This window comes from Panthera uncia, unplaced genomic scaffold, assembly GCF_023721935.1.
Source record: "Panthera uncia isolate 11264 unplaced genomic scaffold, Puncia_PCG_1.0 HiC_scaffold_1527, whole genome shotgun sequence".
NCBI classification, from domain to species: Eukaryota; Metazoa; Chordata; class Mammalia; order Carnivora; family Felidae; genus Panthera; species Panthera uncia.
Window position 1 is genome coordinate 1 of NW_026058170.1, and position 12,876 is coordinate 12,876.

General features: G+C 49.3%; 2 non-coding genes across 2 annotated transcripts; one reads left to right on the forward strand and one right to left on the reverse strand.

Annotated features, from left to right (window-relative positions):
* The first annotated feature begins 637 nt into the window (after positions 1-637).
* TRNAL-CAG (transfer RNA leucine (anticodon CAG)) lies at positions 638-720 on the forward strand. The gene has a single exon. It is a non-coding gene; the product is annotated as a tRNA-Leu (tRNA).
* Positions 721-1,005: 285 nt separating this feature from the next.
* TRNAL-CAG (transfer RNA leucine (anticodon CAG)) lies at positions 1,006-1,088 on the reverse strand. The gene has a single exon. It is a non-coding gene; the product is annotated as a tRNA-Leu (tRNA).
* Positions 1,089-12,876: the final 11,788 nt, after the last annotated feature.

Consider the following 12,876-nt stretch of genomic DNA (forward strand, 5'->3'; position numbering starts at 1 on the left):
AATCGTCTCCTCTCCAAGTTTAACAGCCTCCGGCTTTTCCCTTGTTCAGTTTATTAAAAAGGTATAAAAGCCAAATTTCTCTGGCTGTGGCTCCAGTTAAACACGCGTGGAATGGGATTCCACGGCTTCCAATCCTGAGGAGCTCAAGGCAAAGTTCTTCGCAGAGCACCTCCCTTCCAAAAAGAATCGTCTAAATCCCCTCCCCACTACCCTCAGGGGCCCAACAATAGTCCTGACCCTGGCGACCGATAGTATCAGTCGTTAAATACACGTCACATTTTCAGGTTCCGAGCATTGGCGAATGGCTAGAATTTAACAATATAGTTTTGCTTCCATTGTGTTTATTTTTACGGATATTTTCTAGGGATGGCAAGGGAAACTGATTTCCCAGGCTACACAGTTTCCATACATAGAAAAAAGACGGAAGAAATTCAAGGATAACAGCGAGTCTCGGCAACAGGGGTGGGTTTTGGGGTTTTTTGTTTTGTTTTTTGTTTTTTTTTTTTAACCTGTGGACGCCTGGAGCAGTGCGGCAGGACCTGGGGCTGCCAGCTACCCTAAAACAACTTGCGGGTTCTCGAACCACGTGGCACGGAAATGGCAACTACTGTGAATCTTTGTAGGGCACTGGCAGGAAGTCAGGATGGCCGAGCGGTCTAAGGCGCTGCGTTCAGGTCGCAGTCTCCCCTGGAGGCGTGGGTTCGAATCCCACTTCTGACAGTCCTACCCTTTTGCTGTTTTCTTTCTGCAACGTTAGACAACGTTAGAGAAAGGTGCATCTGACCACACTAAAAAGGGCTCTAGGGCACGCGTCGGGGCTTTCTTTTTACAATCCAAAACCAAATGAATGTCACTAAGAAGAAAATGCCTGTTAGGAAGGAAATACTTGTTTTGTAAAGAGAGGAAAAGAATACCCAAAGGTGTAACGTATTCCCAAGTTGATTTGCGGCTGTTCGTGGAAAACAAAACTGACTTGCAGCTGTTGGTGAAAAACGAAACAGCACTTGTCAGGAGTGGGATTCGAACCCACGCCTCCAGAGGAGACTGCGACCTGAACGCAGCGCCTTAGACCGCTCGGCCATCCTGACTGCTCGGGTGCTGCTTTGCAAGCAAACCTCTTCGGAATAGTTCTACTGTGCGCATGCGTAGCGAACAACCGGCCCGGGCTTTGTTTTACGCCGGGTGCTGGGAAGACCTGGAAAGAAAAGCGCTCTGGCTCAAAGGGGAGGGACGAAATGGGACGAGAAAGGGCGGAACGAGGCGCGTTGGTGGCAGCAGAGGGCGCGCGCAGCGTGCTGGAGAATCGAGGACTGTCACTTTGGCCCCCAGGCATTCGTGTCTCGGACACGTATTCATTATGCATGCGTGCATTCATTTACGATTCGTGTCGGCTTTGATACTTGCATATCTTCGAGCACCTTTGCATTTCTGCATACACTTCCTGTGCATTTCCTGCACGAGGAAGTCAAGCACACATTCCCGAACTGGCTTATGTAGATCTCTGCTGGCGCCCCTACCAGGTGAAACCCAGGTATTTCAAGGTCTAATCGCAAGCACCTCGCGTTCTCCTTCCAAACGTTTGTTGGAACCGCAACTTCACATTTATATGCGTGTCAAAGCCATTTATTCAGGCTCGGGGTTAGACCGCGTCCTGCAGGGCACAACCGGATACGCTCTGTTCCCTGACCGTGTCCTTAGAGCCCAAACCGTGTTTGGCACACAGTGGGCGCGCAGGGAATGTCCGTGGGTTCATCCTTACCTCGCCTCCTCCTTCCTGCATTCTGTCATTTTGTGATTCACTTTTCCTCCCCAGCAGCCGCCTCTCACCCGCATCCTCACCCCGCCTCTGCGGGAAGCAGATCCGGACCCCTCCCCGCCCGCCCCCGCAGCACCTTCCGCCCCCTCCTGCCATAACCCCAGATTTAGGCACGCACCCGCCTCTGTCCCGGGATCAGAAGATTTAGGCGCCTCGAAGGCTCCTTTCTCCGCGGGATTTCCGGGAGGCAAAAAGGCACCTCCCCTCTCGCAGGATCTCATACGCCCCCATTTCCAGGCTCCCCAGAGGCCCTGGAGAAGATGCATCTCCTAAAGAAAGACGGGCAGAATGAGGGCACAGGAGACAGAGGTTCTGGCGTGGCTGGGCCACTGACTTGCTGTGTAACGTGAAAGAGAGCGCCTGAGGGCGACTTCTGGGGGTCGACCCTAGAGTCCAGGAGACAGACCCTAATGTGCGTGGTGGAGTCACATTCGCCCCTCATGCCCTCTGACTTACCTGACATGGTATCACAGAACAGCCTCAGCCAGAGAACTTTCCCTACCAACTCCGGGTCAGGTCCCTTTGGGGACCCTCAGGGCTTGGGCTGCCAAGAGGTGCTGAGGCTTCTGGGTGCGCAGAGGTCTTGGTTATTTAACGAGTGATGAACCTGCAGGCGCCCTTTCCTTCCCACAAATGCCCCCTCCTCCTTGGCTGTCAGAATTTATTTCTTTAGGCTCAGCAATGACCCCTTTTGTATCTTCTCCTGAAATACAAATTACCCTGGACACTGGAAACAAACATTTGCCGAGCACTTGATATGTGCTTGCAGATGGTGTTACAAAACACAGTTTCTGCCCTCAAGATGAATGGCAAACAGCAAAGAAGTTCAGGTGCTGGTAAGTGCCAGAAAGTCAGGAAACCTGTAAGATAACCAAGGAACTCTCTGGAGCACCAATCCTGGCCATCTGATTCTATAGGCGCCTGCACCTTTCATTACCTTTCATTACTTGAATCTCATCCACAGAAACGCAAGTGGATTTTGTTGGGGTGGAATGCAATTAAATATTGCCCGCTGGATATTGGCCATTTATCCATTTATTGATTTATTTACTTATTCTGAAACAGAGAGAGAGACAGAATGCAAGAATGAGTGAGGCGGGGGACGGGGAGGGGGGGGAGAGAATCCCAAGCGGGCTCCCCGCTGTCAGCACAGAGCTCAACATGGGGTTCAATCTCACGAAACGAGAAATCATGCCCCAAGTTGAGATCAAGAGCTGGATGCTTAGCCAATTGGGCCACCCAGGTGCCCCTATGCATCTGTTTATAAATTCATTTCATCATTCCTGATTGCCAATATACACGTGTCTTTGAATTCTCCTTAGAACCAGTTCTAACACCTTCTGGTTTTCTCATAAATTAATGCATTCCATGACATCTGACTTGTGTTCATTTTATATTTCTTTTTTTAATATAACGTTTATTTATTTGTTTTTGAAAGAAAGAGAGCGAGTGGGGGAGGGGCAGAGAGAGAGGGAGAGAGAACACCCCAAGAAGGCTCCCCACTGGCAGCTTTGAGCCTGATATGGGGCTCAAACTCACAAACCATGAGATCATGACCTGAGCCCAAACCAAGAATTGGCTGCTTAACTGACTGAGCCACTCAGGTGTCCCCCATTTTACATTTCTATGAGAATCATGGTATTACCTTTAAGAAGTCCCCTTTAACAGGGGCTCTCATAGGAAGAGTGGTCAGGGAGGACCTCTCTGAGGAGGTGACACAGTTCAAAAGGGAGAGACAAGCAAAATCAAAGCTGGTGGCCTTCTAGGTGGAACGCATAGCCAGTGCAAAGGCCCTGAGGCAGGGAGAAGTGTGGTCTGTTGGAGAGGCAGCAAGCCAGTGGGGCAGGGATAAGGGTGGGAGGAGGCTGAAGTCCATATCACACAGGGCTGGATGCCAGGGAGGGGAATTTGGATTTTCTTCTGTGTGTGATAGCTTCGTTGTCACTGGAGTACTTTAAGCAGGGGAGTAGGTGACTGGATCCAGTTAGCCTTTGAAAACGACCCCTTTGGCAGCTATGTGGCAGGTGGATATGAGAGGCCAAGAGAAAAATCAGAGCCCAAGGCCGTGAGAGATGGGGATGGCTAGACCGGGGAAGTGGCGATTGCAAAAGGTGGCTGAATTCAAGATTCAAGATGTGTTTTGGTAATAAAAAAGGACAAGCCCCACTGGCTGGCTGGTGTGTGCACTGGGTGCAGATGTGGAGAGAGGGGATGCTGGGATAGGACAGAAAGTCACTAAGGCCATAGAGGGGCCAGGTTACCAGCCACTCACAACTTCTCTTTAAGACAAGTGCTGCTGACTCCCCACTCCTGCTCCATTTTGCAAGGAGTTAAGGCTCAGACATTCTGAGTGACTTGCTAAGGTGCTCTGGAACCTTCCCCTCATGCCTTACACATCATTTTAGAGATAAGAAACCAGGCAGGCCAGAGCTACAGCCCAAGCCCCGCTCTGCCTGCTGCCCTCCTGGCCTGGCTGGAGGAAAGTGCTGGCTCGATGGGGGTCAGTACTGGAGCTCCACTCAGCACTGTCTCCTGGGTTGGGCTAGATGGTCGGCCCTCCTCCCTTGACACCTTTCGGGTACCAGACTGCTGGCCTGGAGGAAGCTTCTCAGGATCCCATTCCAGCCTCAGGCCCCCAAGACCAAAAATGGGAAAAGAGAGTTCCTGTTTTTCTCATTTTCCACTTATCACCAGTCTTGGCGTCAACAGTGGACCCTAGAGGGACAGGCCTCCCCCAGGCCCCCTCTGGGCATTTGTCCAGCTTGGAAGAGGAAAGTCCCCTGACCTCAGCCTGGAAAGTCTACCGGTGGTGGGGACGCCCCAGCATGGCTCCCCCTGTGCCCAGCCCCAAAGTGCGGATGAAGTCAGACCGCCAAGTGACAAGCTGGTGCTCAGCCAGCCGAGGGGCCCGAAAGGGGGATCCTAACATCCCTGTGACCTTGGCACCCATCACCACCTCTGCGTGGAGAAAGGGTGGCAGGAAGCTGAGTTTTAGTGAATGCCTTTTTTACGTCCATTATTTCACTTGGTGTTCATAACAACACCATGACACAGGCTGTCTTTGCTCCCATTTTACAGATAAGGAAAACGAGGCTCAGAGAGGCCAAGTAACTTACTCAGAGTCTGACAGCTGGTAAGTAGAGCCTGATTCTTCTGGCTCCATACCCCTTTCTTGAGAACCATCCTGGGCCTGGGACTGTGATAGGTGCTTTCTCTACATTGTCTCCTTTAGGAAACAAAACCAAAAAACAAAACAAAACAAAACAAAACAAAACAAAAACCATGAAGTTTGGCCAGCTGGACTTTGTGATGTTATTTTTACTCCTGTTTTTATTATTGAAAGAGACTTAGAAGAAAGGGTAGGATTTTCCCAGCAAGCCAGTCTCAGCAGCATGGCCAAGTTTTTGTGTCCAGGCTCTGGTTTCCTTGGCCAAGGTGGGGAGACAGAAATCACCAGGCGCCAGCACTGAAGCCCTGCCAAGGCCCTGGGTTGGGCGTCTTGGCTTACGGAGTGGGAAACCCAGGGGTGCAGTGGATGAAGCAGGCGTGGATCTTTGATGGGATGGGATGGGATGGGAAAAGCTCCGTCCACCCAGGTCCACCCGTGACATGGAGAGAGGTGGATGGCCCAGTTCCCCGATTTTGAACGAATCGCGTGGACGGTGGTGACCAGAATGGACCGAAGGCCACAAGCTCACTTCCAAGTTCTCTGGACTACATATCATGCCCCCAAAGCCTTTGGTCACCCTAGAAAGAGAACCCCATGGATGAGGGAGGCCCTGTAGCTTACCATAAGCAAGGGGTACAGAGCCAATTTTAACTCGAGGCAGCATGGCTGAATGTGTATATGTGTTTGGACTCTAGAACCATCTGAATCCAAATCCTGCTTCTGCTCTTTGCCAGCTCTGTGACCATAGGGGAGTCACTTAGCTTCTCTGTTCCTCTCAGTTCCTCAATTTCCCTGTGTGTAAAATGGATTTAGGGATAGTATCTGCCTCAAAGGGCTGTTGGAAAGCTGAAAGGGTTCACGCATGCTGAGCGGGGAGAGTGCTTGGACTAGAAATACACGCTTTGTGTGTTGGCCCAGAAAAAGAAAGTCCTGTACCCTTTCTTGCCCCTGGTGAATATTGCGGGGCAAGTTTTCAGCTGCCAAACTTGACTTTGCGGAAAGACGGTCCGCAGTGCCCTCCCCACAAGCACAGCAGCCCCTGACTGCCCCATATGAGCCAGCCTCGCTCTCCTCTCCAACCCCACCTGCCACCTCCAACCCCTACCCCATCTTTCTGTTTCTCTAACACACAAAGCCTGTGCCCTCCTGGGGCCTTTGCCCTGGTATTTCCTCTGTGTGGAGTCGTTTCCCTCCAGCGTATGCAGGACTGGTTCCTTCGGTCTTTCCCATGTCAGCTCTGCTGTATCCTGGCTGAAGTGGCCCCACGCCTTATCTCCCACTCGCTTTCCATCTGGCCTCCGCCTTACAGATGCAAAGCCACTGGGCTCACTTGCTGGCTTATTTGATGATCGTGCCTCTCTCCTACCAGGGTCTGTGCTCTGTAAAGGCAGTGACCTTGGCCATCTTGTTCACCAGTTATTCCCAGCAGGAGCTTGACAAAGAAGTATTGCATGAGTGGATGAATGGACAAATGGATGGGTGGATGGATGGATGGACGGATGAGTAAATTCCCTGGGTTCCTCAAACCAGTTTTCTGTCCCTCTCAGGTGGAGCCCAGGATGCCTCCCCAGGTGAGGCCATCCACGACCCTTGCCTGCTCCAGCAGCCTTCATCTCTGACCAGTATGTCCAGCCCTCTGCATGGGCACATCAGCCCATTTGGCCCATCTCGTACTCAGGGACCTCCAGGCCCCCTCACAGGCCCCATCTGCTCTGCCTCTTTCAGATAAAAGATTTTGTATTCTGCTTACCTCCCCGCCCTCAACCCCAGCCCAGGGCTTTCTCTCAGGACTGGCCGAGTGCTTAGTTTAGTGGTGAGGGGACACGTAGTGTGTGAGGTCTAGACCACTGGCTAGTCTCCTGTATACTCCCCATGCCCACATCCGCATGATGGAGTAAGCGACTGCGGTACTGGTCGGTTAACAGGGCTGCCCTGTGTCCTCACCACCTTCTCGGCCCCTCCTCACTCCTGATTCCCACAGTTGACCAACCCCGGCCCGCTGCAGCACAAAGGCTGTTATCCGTCCTCATTGTCAGGTGCCATCCTAGTCATTAAATCTTTTGAATATCTCCGCAGGACTAGATTCTGGCTTTCTTGTTCTACCTGATGCTCCAGTACTCTTTGGGAGCCCCTTTGAATTCAATCCAACCCCCACTCTGGCTACTTCCTCCTCCCCCTGCCCGCCCCTCTTCCTCTCCACTCCAGTCTTCTGCTACCAACCTGGATCTAGCTGTGCCTGAAGCCACCCATGCCTGGCCTTTTCAGTTTCATGAGCTAATGCCTCTTTTCACTTAAGCCACTTCAATGTCAACTTTTGCCACGTGTAACCCAAAGATGAATACAGCCTATATCTCTCTTCTGGCCAATATGATGGTCACAAGCTCGTTACTGAGCATTGGGAATGCGGCCACACTGGATTGAGATGGGTCTTAAATGTAATCTACAAACTGGATTTCAAAGAAAGGAGGAAAAGAAGTGGAAATGATTTTATTATTAATTTATAATATTGATGACTTGGAGAAGAGAATGTTTTGGCTGTGTTTTACTAAACAAAAAACACTATTAAAATTTATTTCAACAGTTTGCGTTTACTTTTTCAGTGTTGCTACTGGGAAAATTTAATTGTCTATGCATCTTGTGTTGTATTTCTATCATACGGCGCTGGCCTCGTGACTCACCAGCAAAACCTCAGGAAGCAGGAGATCAGAGCCTACCCAAGGAAACTGTGCAGTGTTGGAAAAGCTCCAAAGGTGTCAAAGAGAAGATAGGCAAAGAAGGACAGGTCTGACCTGCAGGGATGGAGGGGAAGGGGAGGACGTCCCAGGCAGGGGTGCACAACATGAGTGAAGGGCTGAGAGTTGGACGCAGATGAGATGGGTCTGAGGAGAACCGAGGGTTAAGACGGGCCACGGGTTCCTCCAGGGAAGCAGGGGATCTTGGGGAGAGGGCAGTACAAAGGGACGAACATTCCACTTTCCCTCCAGCCACCATACATTTTTTCTGTGCGTCATGAGGACCCAGGGCTGGTGCTGCCGTGTCCCTAGCTGCGTAGAGTTGGTTGGCCCCGAAATGCTGGGACCCAGAATTGCAGGCTATATCCGATGCCCATGCCCATCCAGGGAGGGGAAGAGGGGCCCCACTTCTGGGCAGGGGTGGAGGGGAGACAGAAACCAGCAGCTGCAAAGCCTTTCCCATCAGCGTGGAGCCAGTCAGAGTTTTAACATTTCTTCCAGAAATTCGTTCATCCTCAAATAGCTGGCAGGTTTTCCTGAGCTATTACTGTGCCTCACAATTTCTGTTTTATCTAGGAAATAGAAACACTGTGTTTTTTTCCTGGTTCCTGCAGTGCTTTTCTTTGCTGGCATCCAGATTCTAGAAAAAATACTCTCGTCCTGGGGACCTCAACAGATGATGTGCCAGCCAGCAGGGGCCTGGGCAAGTGCCAGATGGACTCTCGGGGTCCCAGGAGTCATTATGGAGTAGTACAAAATCGGGGTGCCCCGTCCTCTAGCCAGAGACTCCTTGGAGGAGCCATGTCCCCCCAATTCACTGCTTTTGCCATGCAAAAGAAAAAAGTCGTGACAATTACTTCTCATTCTAAAACAACAACAACAGCAACGACGAAAACGAAAAGACGTATTACTGACCCCTCTTGTGTTCTCCAAAGGTTTCAGCAGGTACATACAGCAAGTGTCTTGGTTTATGAAGCTCCCAATAAAAAAGAGGCGGGTCCTGATGCAATATTTTTCCAGGTCAGGTGTTCTGAAAAAGATTCAGCGCTGTTGAGGAGCTCAGTGCCTTCACCTGGTCCTCAGCTCCCCACTGGACATCCCCTCCCCCTGGGAAGCTGAGCTCCAGCCTGGGTCAGCTCCCCTGTCTGCACCAGAACCACAGCAGGGTGTATAGTTATGTATGAGTGTGTGTGTGTGTGTGTGTGTGTGTGTGTGTGTGAACCTCAGGCCGCATGCGTCCCCACCAGACCCCCACATTGCATATGGGCAGGGCCTGTCTGGGCTCTTCATCCCCCACTGATCCCCAGCACCCAGCACCTTGTAAGTCCTCCAGAAATATTTATTAATTGAGCAAATGAATGGATAAATCCTACATTCAGAGTCTTTTCCCCAGATATTTACAGCACCCCCACTGAAGACCTCAGTCCTTGGGTTCTAAACCCCGAGATTATATTATGGAGGAAGCGATTCTCTCCTAATATCTGGAACATTCCTTTCTCCACCTAGTTGGTGCCCCGGTTGAGTACCCACTCTGCGCCAGCCCTGGGGGCCCCAAATAGGTGTGGGGGCAGGAGTGTGTGTTTCCATAAAGTCTATTTCATGTCCCTGTTGCCTTAAGGAGGCATGTTTACAGGGATCTTCAAGTTAGACTGTGCAGGTTTCTACCCTTTGAGAACTACTGAGGGAAACTGAGGCAAGGGATTCAGAAACATTCTGTGACACCGGGCAGCTGGAGAAGACAAAGATCACCAGGCTTGGGCTTCCACCTCCAGCCTGGGATTTGTGTCTTTCAACCAAGGTCCCCTTCAAGATATCTGTGCCCATAAACCCCAGGAGGTGGAAACTCCACGAGCTAGAAACTCCGTGAGCTACCAGGGCTGAGGGGTGAGGACAAGAGCCGTAGAATCTTGGCCAGAAGGGGAAGGGGTAGGGTGCCCAGCTCTGGCTGCGGACGGGAGGCATCCGCTGGCACGAGAGCTGGTTTAGAAGACAGCAACTGGAATTTGATGGGATAGAAGGTAGAACCTTTGAAGGCAGCTTGGCCAGGAGGGGAATGTGGCCTCTCTAGGGTGGGGTCTGGACCGGCTCTAGGAGTCTGATGACGATGGGGTTGTGCCAGCGTCTGTGACTAGGGTGCGTAGAAGTGTGTGTCTCTGGGAGTGAGAACATGTGTGTCAGTGTTTATGCAATGTGCACATGTGTGATTAAGTGTGTTTAGAGACGGATGTGTGTCTGTGGGGGTGAGGGCACCCTGCTGGGCCAGTATGTGTGTGGGAGGCATTTTTGTGCGGCAGGCTGAGTCGCTGGGTGTGCCAGGGTGAGGATTTGCCTGTATGTGTGGGACAAGGCATGTGCAAAGAAGCACTATAAACTTGGGATGGAGCCATTCAGGGCTTACACGTCTGATAGACTCATGGCAATTTGGAGACTTGAGGGCAGGAGAGTCAAGTTCAAATCCCAACTTTGCCACTTTTCAGCTGTGTGGCCTCAACGGTTTCTTCTCCCCTTCAAGCCTCAGTTTCCTCATCTATAGGATGGGATCATTACCCTTATTGCCTCCCAGGGGTGACTGACAGACGACTCTGGGGGGATGCCAAGAAACCTGGTAGCTCAGGCTTGCTCTGGGGAGAGGTGATGAGAAAGGGGTGCCCATTCTCTGTGCCCCCGGACTTTCTAACCGTGAGCGTGAATTCGTTTTGTCATAAAAAAGATGTTGGGAAAAGGCATTTGTGCTCTGGAGACCCCTCACTACCTTTTTCAGTCTGGCCAGGGAGATGCTTGTGGTTCTGCTGAGAGATGACCATGGTGGCCACAGCCAGGGAGAGAAGTTATTTGCCAGGGGACAGGACCTGAGGCTGCGCAGGCCCTAGGTGGCCTCCCTTTCGCCAGGAGCCAGCTGGGGATGTCACGGTCTAACTTTTGGAAGACAGGAATGTTGCTTCCAGGAGGCCTCCTGGCTTGCATTCCTGGCCAAGGAGAATGGAGACCAGGACTTGCCGAAACAGGTCCTACAAGACATAAGGGGTTAAATGAAACGGGAACTTGGGTTCACAAGCCAGTTTTCTATTTCTTCCTTTCATAATTGTTTTTGTTTTCATCTCCCGCATGTTCCCCCTCCCCCGCAAAGCAATGAATCACAGAAAGCTATTATCAGAGATTACCTCTGGGCAGGAAGAAAGCTTTCACTATCCTTTTCGTACCTTTCCTGATAAGGATTGAATTTTCCAACCATATATGCTTTTCTTTCTGTCTCCCCCTCTTCTTCCTGCAGACATCAGGAAGTCTCTGGCCAGACATCCTACCCTTTGGGGGTTTTCTTCTTTGAACCTCAGTGTGTTACAAGGAAATTAAAACTGCGGTCACTGTTATATTATTAAAACTTTTTTTTTTTAACATTTATTCATTTTTGAGAGACAGAGTGTGAGTGGGGGAGGGGTAGAGAGCAAGGGAGACACAGAATCCGAAGCAGGCTCCAGGCTCTGAGCTGTCAGCACAGAACGCGAGGCAGGACTCGAGCTCATGGACTGGGAGATCATGACCTGAGCCGAAGTCGGATACTTAACTGACTAAGCCACCCAGGCGCCCCTTTATCATTGTAAACATGCCAGAATGATGAATTTCAATACTTTACACATTTTTTACATTATACACATTAAAATATTTTTAATGTTTTTATTTTTGAGAGAGAGGTGGGAAGAGGGGCAGAGAGAAGGGGAAATAGAGGATCTGAAGCAGACTCCATCCGTACTGCCGGCACAGAGCCCCATGTGGTACTCGAATCCACGAACCCGTGAGATCATGACCTGAGCTGAAGTCAGATGCTTAACTGGCTGAGCCACCCAAGCTCCCCTCATTATACATATTTTTAAAAAATTTAACAGGCACTACATTTACAAAAGGTGAGAATTTGAAAAAATGCAATGCCCCTTTGTGATTAAAAAAAAAAGCACACACACACACACACACACACACACACACCAACTCAACACAAGAATACACGGGAACTTCCTTAGCTTGATAAAGGGCATCTATGAGAAGCCCACAGCTAACATCACACTTAATGATGAAAGACTGGATATGTTCCCCCGCTGATCAAGAACAAGACAAGGATTTCTGCTCTGTCCTCCTTTATTTGACAACGGGTTAGAGGTGCTAGCCAGAAAATTAAGCAACAGAGAGAAATAAAACGTATCCAGATTGGAAAGGAAGAAGTAAATTATCCCCATTTGTAGATGACATGATTATATACACAGAAACATTTCAGGGAACTAGCAAAAAACAAGCAAACAAAAAACCCAAACAAGCAAACAAACAAACAAACAAACCCCACTAGAAACCCTACTGGAAACAAAAGTAATGCTGTGAGATTGTAGACTGGAAGAGCAATATGTAAAAATCAACTATATTTCTATATACTACTCATGAATAATCCAATAATAAAATTAGGAAAACAATTCCATTCACAACAGTACCAAAAAGAATAAAATACTTTGGGATAAATTTAACAACACAGTGTAAGAAGATTTGTACAGTGACTATTATAAGTCTTTGCCAAGAGAAATTAAAGAAATCTAAATAAATAGACATTCTATGTCTATGGGTTGGAGGACATATTCAATAGGCAATTTCTCTTCTATTTGACCTATCGATCCAACTCAATTCTTACTAAATTCAAATTCTTTTTCTTTCTTTTCCTTCTTTTTTTTTTTTTTTTTTTGGCAGAAATGGAATAGCTGTTTCTAAAAGGTATATTAAAAGACAAATGGCCCAGATTAGTGAAAGCAATCTTGAAAAAGAATAATAAAGCCAGAGGGCATAACTTCCCAATTGCTAAACTTTCTGTAAATCAACAGTAATAAAGAAGAGTGTGGGACTGAGTAAGGAGAGACATGTAGATCGATGGAATAGGAGTGAGAGCCCAGAAATAAACGCTTAAATTTATGGTCAGTTGATTTTCAACAAAGGAGCCAAGGTAATTCAATGGAAAAAGATTAGTCTGTTCAGCAAGTGGAGTTGGGACAACTGGATACACACATGCAAAAGAATGATATTGGGCAAACCAGTCACAAAATTTAACCCCAAATGGATCAGAGACCAAAATGTAGAGTTAAAACTGTAAAGCATTTAGGAGAAAATCTCTGTGACCTTGGGTTAGGCAA